Source organism: Porites lutea, chromosome 6 (genome assembly GCF_958299795.1).
Source record: "Porites lutea chromosome 6, jaPorLute2.1, whole genome shotgun sequence".
Lineage (NCBI taxonomy): Eukaryota > Metazoa > Cnidaria > Anthozoa > Scleractinia > Poritidae > Porites > Porites lutea.
In genome coordinates, this window is record NC_133206.1 from 23,506,368 (window position 1) to 23,513,194 (window position 6,827).

The window sequence follows — 6,827 nt, forward strand, 5'->3', positions numbered from 1 at the left end:
TTAAGTTAGTATTATTGCTGACAAATAATGCTAAATACTAATAAATTCCCTAAGATTTTCTAATTAATTTTTTTTTTCTAGTTAATTTTTCGCGTTTTAGTCGTAGAGAAAGGAAACCTAAAATTTTCGGAACCAAAAATGCGATCCAGAGAGGAATCAGTAAAATTCTCACTTTCGTAAAACCTAAAAATGCAGCTAAATTTTTTTAGGGAAAATACTGACCGAAGCCCTTGTAATTTCGAAAAGACTCAGTCAAGTTCGCCTAGGATGACCGGACGGATAAAAATTTCATTGGTAGCGCTGCTAGAGATCTAAAAGTACTCTGGATAGCCTAAAAAGTGTTTTGAATGTACTTAGGAGGAAACCGTCGTTACGTGTCCCTGTTGTCAATACTGGATAGCTTTCGCGCCGGCACGAAACCATACGGGATTGGGCTTCTGTTCTCACATAAGAACGGTGATTTTCGGCGCGATTTCTGTAACGGAGCGAGGCTGTGTCGCGCAGATCTCGAGGGTGGAGCGTCACACTTCGGATAGGTGTTCATACTACGCTTGTGAACAAAGCTAGAGACGACCGCAAAGTGTGAAGAAAGCGCAGTGTTCTTAAAACGGATGTGCATAAAATGCTTCGGGCAAGTTTTTGTTTCTGGTGGATATTATAACACTTATACTAATCTTGGCGACTGAGAAAATATTTGGCCATGACTATAGCTAATTGAGGCCACTTCCGTGATTTTCCAAAATATATACTCTCAAAATATTTGAACACTTCAACACCTCAACAGAACATTGTATAATTATATAATAATATTATTCAAAAACAAGAAAAAAATCACGGAAATTAATTCAGAAACGATTTTAGCCACATATTTTTTGTGCCACAGTTTGTTGACCGAAAACAATCTTTTTTCCCCTTGGATCTTGAGCTAAATTTATATGTTAACGAAAACTGCATTGTAAGCTTTAGTACTTTCTCAGTGATAGAGGTGCATGCCTCGGCGATAGATTCGAAGGTAAACTTATAATAGGCAACAACGTAATGTTAGGCTAGTTTAATTCATACCACACCAAATGTTTTTGGCGAATTTTTCTGCCACGTACTTGTCCTAATAACAAAATATGAGATAGGGTCAGTGAGGGAAGAAACCTCAACGCATACTGGGTTGCAACCGAGCTATGCGCTTAAAGTTATTGTAGATTCTGAGATAAACCTCTTAGCTCGAAACCGCCAAAAACTGAGCTGCGAAGCAACAAAGCGGGCAGGAACACTACGAGGTCGCCGACAGGCCTGGTTATTCGCCTGTTTCGAACTGTCATGCTCAAGTGGTAGATGGCCTCTCGGCTACCGCCATTTAGACGTTTTCTCAGTTCCCGTCACGAGAGTAAAAGTGACTGATCTGATCAGTTTTGCTAAATTGAAGGATTAAATAAACAGTCCTAAAGTTTACGTCAGTAAAAAAATCAACTTGCCACTGACAAATATTATCCTTCAGTAACTTTTAAGAGACAGGAGTATTCGTTATACTATAACTATAAGGTCTCTTTAATTAATCGAGAATAGTTTGTCAACCAAAGATCTTTTCCAATTCAATGGATCAACTTACCTAATTTCATACGTCTTTCCCTTCAGTTATTTTTCAAGGTTGAGTAAACGTGGCGGTCTGTCAAAGCCTACCTTTGTCTTCATCGAACGAGAAAAATTTTGCTAAAATTAATTCAAACATTTAATTTTATCCTTATCATTGACTGCACTTGAAACAGTAAACCAAGACTTCTGCAGAGGTTTGATACTTGATTTTCTCAGCCTTCAACGTATTTTTTTCCACGGAGGGAAGAAATGTTGCTGTTTGTTTTCTATTTTACCTGTTGATATATTCGCAATGCGCAGTTGACAACGCCTCCTCTGTCGCCAAGGTAGGACTTTCTTATTCGGACTAGCATTTTTTTCGCAATGAACAACGCCAAAATTATTATAAGTACATTAGATTTAATAATTTGTTCAAGTTTGTAGTTTGTTTGTAGCTGTTGAGTGGAGAAAACAAAGTTATATAGATCAAAAGAGCTGTGGACAAATGTACGTATAATTATCGAAAGCAGCGGAGAAATTTTCCAAAGCTGGATTCATATTTATTCTTAAAAATATTAGATGAACTTCATAACATCATAAATATTGCAGGCGTGCTCTTTAGTTCCTCTTAATTTTGAAAAGATTCGTTTCTAGAAACTAAGTTTTAAATAACAATTGTCGCTCTTGCCACATGCGCAGACAGAGGTCACAATTCTGGCAACTAAAAGCATTATTCTACGGCTCATAGATTGTCCACGGAAAGGTTTATTAAACATGCACTCCTCGAGGATCTTTATAAGGCGTGACCAATTTTTGTGCCACATCAGAGGAAAGATTATATAATTACGTATATGCTTCCTGGTAAAATGCATGATACTCATCAATTTGTATATAATTTTTCATGAGTGAAAAATGAAAAAAAAGAACCACTCTTACTGAAAGCAAGTTCAGTTAATATTTTACGACCTTTAGTTACACCGAAGTATTTTCTCCTATAATTTCTAGCTTTAAACTATTATCACACAGAACTCTAACACGTGCTTGCGCGGATCCCCTGGCCTCCCAGGAAGTAATTGAGTAAATGTACATAACGGGTTACCAGGCCGGAACGGACGAGATGGTGCTAAGGGTGAGAGGGACGTGGCAGGTCCCTCTGGATTACGTGGTTTGAAGGGAGAAATGGGAGCAAGTGGAACAGACACTGATCACAGGAACTGAAAACAATGCGCGTGGAAGAGTTACGACGGCCGTGACATTGGACTGATCAAGGTTGGTTGCTTTTAAAATTATATTGCGATTACTGGCTATGTCAACTTTGTTTTTCTTAGATACTAAGGTTGTGCATTTACAAAGGATGGCATATTCTTGAAAGATGCTGACCCATTGGGTTTTTAATTTGTTGTTGCAGGATTGTCAGTTCACTAAAACCAAGGATGACACTGCTCTCCGTGTTGTTTACAAGGGAAACCTGTATTTGGGAGGATGTGGCAACTGCTGCAAGAGATGGTTCATCACTTTCAATGGAGCCGAGTGCAGTGGTCCCCTGCCTATTGACGCAGTGCTGTGGATCGGAAATACTGGGGAAAACAACCACAGACCCGGGTTCATTGAGTGCTACTATATATGGCAAAATCCGAATAGGAATCAACATTCGAAATTGTGTAGGATATGGAAATTCTGATGGTCAAACAGGCCGGAATTCAGTGTCTCGTTTGATCATTGAAGAAGTCCCTCGCTCCCAGTAACAAGCTAAAACCATGATTAAGTTAGTATTATTGCTGATAAATACTGCGGATTAGTATTAAATTAATAGAAGACATAAGGAAGTTTTGTAACATGTATGAAGTAAAACAGGTCAGTTCAGGAAACCCTTAACAAAATAAGCACGTCAAATACTGATGTTTCCACATGCCTCTTGATAAACTCCTGGTTTTATTTTGAGTAATTTCTTGAAAGATTGAGTCACCAACTGACAACACACCTCTTATCGGCTTACAAAATTGTCTTTTTTGAGATTTTAATTCAAGGGCATCCTTTCCATTTCAAGCATGGAAGGGCTTGTGCGTGCGCACGTTAGAGGAATTAAATTAACTGCAGAAACCGTGGACAAAGATCCTGCTGGTCCTAAACGTTGGATCTCTAGAAAAGAGATCTAATCAGCTAGAATATTAAGAACCAAAAACGAGACGTCTGAAAACTACTGCAAAATTGATTGCAAAGCTGATTGCAAAGTTGATTGCACTTTAGAGGAACTTTAGAGGCTGAAAATTGAGGCAAAAATTTCCCAAGGATCTTCTAATGAAATTAAGGCTACTCTATGTCCTCGAACTTTCGACCGGACCCTTCAGGGTAGCTAACAGTTTCGGATAAGACGAAAAAGCCCCCCAAAACTTTCGAGCCGACCAAAGTTCCCTTAAGACACCCAAACAGTTAAAAAGGTTTTAGGGTAGCTCCAAATTAGCCGCAAACAGGTCTCTAAAGCCTACTTATAGGAAACCATTTGAAACACCGTGACTTCTGACGTAGTTGGAAATATTCGGTCGCTGGGTGTCCCTGGTACCTTTCAGGGTCATTTACAAAATAGGCTGTAATCACACTGTATAACTAGTTGACAATACAGCTGTCCCCGCTCTGTATATTGTCGGTCAACAGTATGCGTAGCTCAGTATGCGTAATGAAGATTTTCACACATATTCCATACAATAGGTGAGATAAATACAGGAAACGCAAGGTTCCATGCACAGTCTCAGTTCGATCTACACAGCTTTGATCAAGACATTCTCAGTTTCGAGAATAGTTTATTCAGTAAACCATAAGAAAAGATTTAATTAGAAGTTGAATTTTTCGCTATTTCTCTTTCACTTTTTACGTTCAGTTTATTTTATTTGCCGGAAAGTAAGCCTTGAGAAGTTTGTCGCGAAGGTAAGATTTTCGTAGTGGGACTAAATTAAGATTTGAGTTGTTGAATTTTGCAAGTTTCTCAGTAGAGGAAACAATCAAAGTTACAGGGTGTCCCAAAAGTTCGTTTCTCTATTCATGCGCTATAACTTTTGATCAAAACTTTATTCTTGCGTGAAATTTCTAGAAGGTGTTTATTGCTCTATCGGGTACATGTTTTCAGAATTTCAATAACCGGCTTTCCCCCTTCGCACACATTCTGCAGCCGTTGCGGCATGGAGTGGGTTACAGCATGTAGACCCACAGATGACTCTATTTTGAGCTTTTTTATCACCTAACGCAGGAGCCACTTCTCCACTTCGACCCACCCCCCCCCCCCCCCCCCGAACAAAGTCATTTTCAGTTTAGGCGTTTAGGTAGCTGGAAAATATACTTTACAGTCAAACCAAGTCAAGCGTACCCCCCAAGATTCTATTAATGAATTGATTATTTGAAAAATGAATCCGTTAGTCGTTCCCGTAACTGGTGTCAAATTCAAAGCGGCTTTTCTGCATGCGTAATGAGCAGTGAATATTTTACGAGAACTTCTCTGTATTTGGTCAGATTGGAAATCTTTGAATGGATTAAGCTTCTTAGAAGACATTTACATCAATTTTAGGAAAATGGAGCGGGTAGAAATTTCATAACTGCCTCGCGTGTGAATTCACGGCTCATTACACATGCAAGAATTCAGAGATCAACCTGAAATCTACAACTAGCAACGGATTCAACTTTTGAATAATAAATTCATTCATGTACTCTTGGGGGGTACGCTTGACCTGGTTTGACTGTAAGCATTCATCCAAAAGAAGATAATCAGCCCGGCCCCTATTAACAGTAACGCTTTTGTACCTCTTTACAAATTTGAGACGAGCTGATCGTTGTTTTGCAGACAAAGCAGAGGTTTTCTTTGCCCAACCTCGTTCCCAGGGTTCTCTCCAACCCGCCCCCTCCGTAAGGAGGGTAGGAGAGAACCCTGGGAACGAGGTTGTTGTTTGCCATCTCAGGGGCCTCTAACCTTCGCTTTTCATGAAACTCCTCCAGACATGGCTTGCTAACTACTGTGAGAGCTATCTCGTCGAGTTGTCTCTTTTGTGTCTAACCTTGTTCAAAACTATTTTAGCCGCTTTAAAATTTGGATTTTTCCATTTTTTTATCAGTTATTTCTACTGATAAGCCGGTAAATCGAAGTAAAACATGCTTATGCTCTCACTTGGCTGAACGTTTTTGCGTTTTGAGGTTTTCTTCTTTCATGATGTTTACAAAAAACAAGGAAGGAGTTTGAGCAAATCGGGCTACAAAATACAAAAATGTGTGGCGGGAAAATGGACTCATGCACGCGCACCTTTAGCGCGGAAGTACACAAATCGAGTGTTAGCGTGACAAGATGGCACAACAAGTATAAAATATTAGATTGTACTGAAAGACACAACTTTTGTTTCAGCGATTTGCTTACCAATTCCAATCGTACTACATTACAGTCTTATCAAGTAGAGGAACGAACTTTTGGGACACCCTGTATATAGATCGCGGAAAGAGCTTCTTTTAGAACTATTAATAAATTGCTTTATAAAAAGCAGCGGAGAAATTTTTCAAAGCTGGTTTCATGTTTATGCTTAAAATATTAGAGGATCTAGATGACAAAAAAAATATTGCCAGGTTAGTGATAAACTCTAACACTTAAAAGATCATAAGTCTTTCTCTTTAATTTCTCTAGGTTTTGAAATGATTCAGATTTAAGTACAAGTGACACCCCTGGCGCGCGCGAAGACAGAGGACGCCATTCTCGCGATTAAGTATCTGCGATCAGAGCAGCCTGTCCACCAAAGGTTTTATTAATGCACCCCCCTCTAAGATCGTAATATGGCTTGATCAGTAGTCTGTTCACTTCTGTGATCAATAATAATCATCAATTTCTTGATTTTCGACTATTCTTCGTCAGTGCAAAATACTGAACAGGAACCATTCATACTGCGAGCAAATTCAATTATTTTACGTCCTTCAGTTATAACGAAATTTTTTCTCGTTTCAATTTCTAATGCGAAACAGAACTCTAACACATGTTTACAAGGATCACCTGGCCTCCCTGGACATAACGGGTTACCAGGCCTCGACGGTCGGGATATTGCTAAAGGTGACAAAGACTTTGTAGGTACCCCTGGATCACGTGGTGAGAAGGGGGAAAGTGACAGGAATTCAGTGCAAACAATGCGCATGGCGGAAGGGCGATGTTCGTGATATTGGGCTGATCCAGGTTTGTTGTTTTACCGTTACCAAAGCGAGAGTTCACTTAAGGAGGATAGTATTTAATTTTTTGAACGATT

At 39.3% G+C, this 6,827-nt stretch overlaps 2 pseudogenes; both read left to right on the forward strand.

Moving 5' to 3' along the window:
• The first annotated feature begins 2,071 nt into the window (after positions 1–2,071).
• On the forward strand, positions 2,072–3,450 carry LOC140940655 (collagen triple helix repeat-containing protein 1-like; annotated as a pseudogene).
• LOC140940656 (uncharacterized) overlaps positions 2,684–6,827 on the forward strand; it is a 114,662-nt pseudogene continuing 110,518 nt past the window's right edge.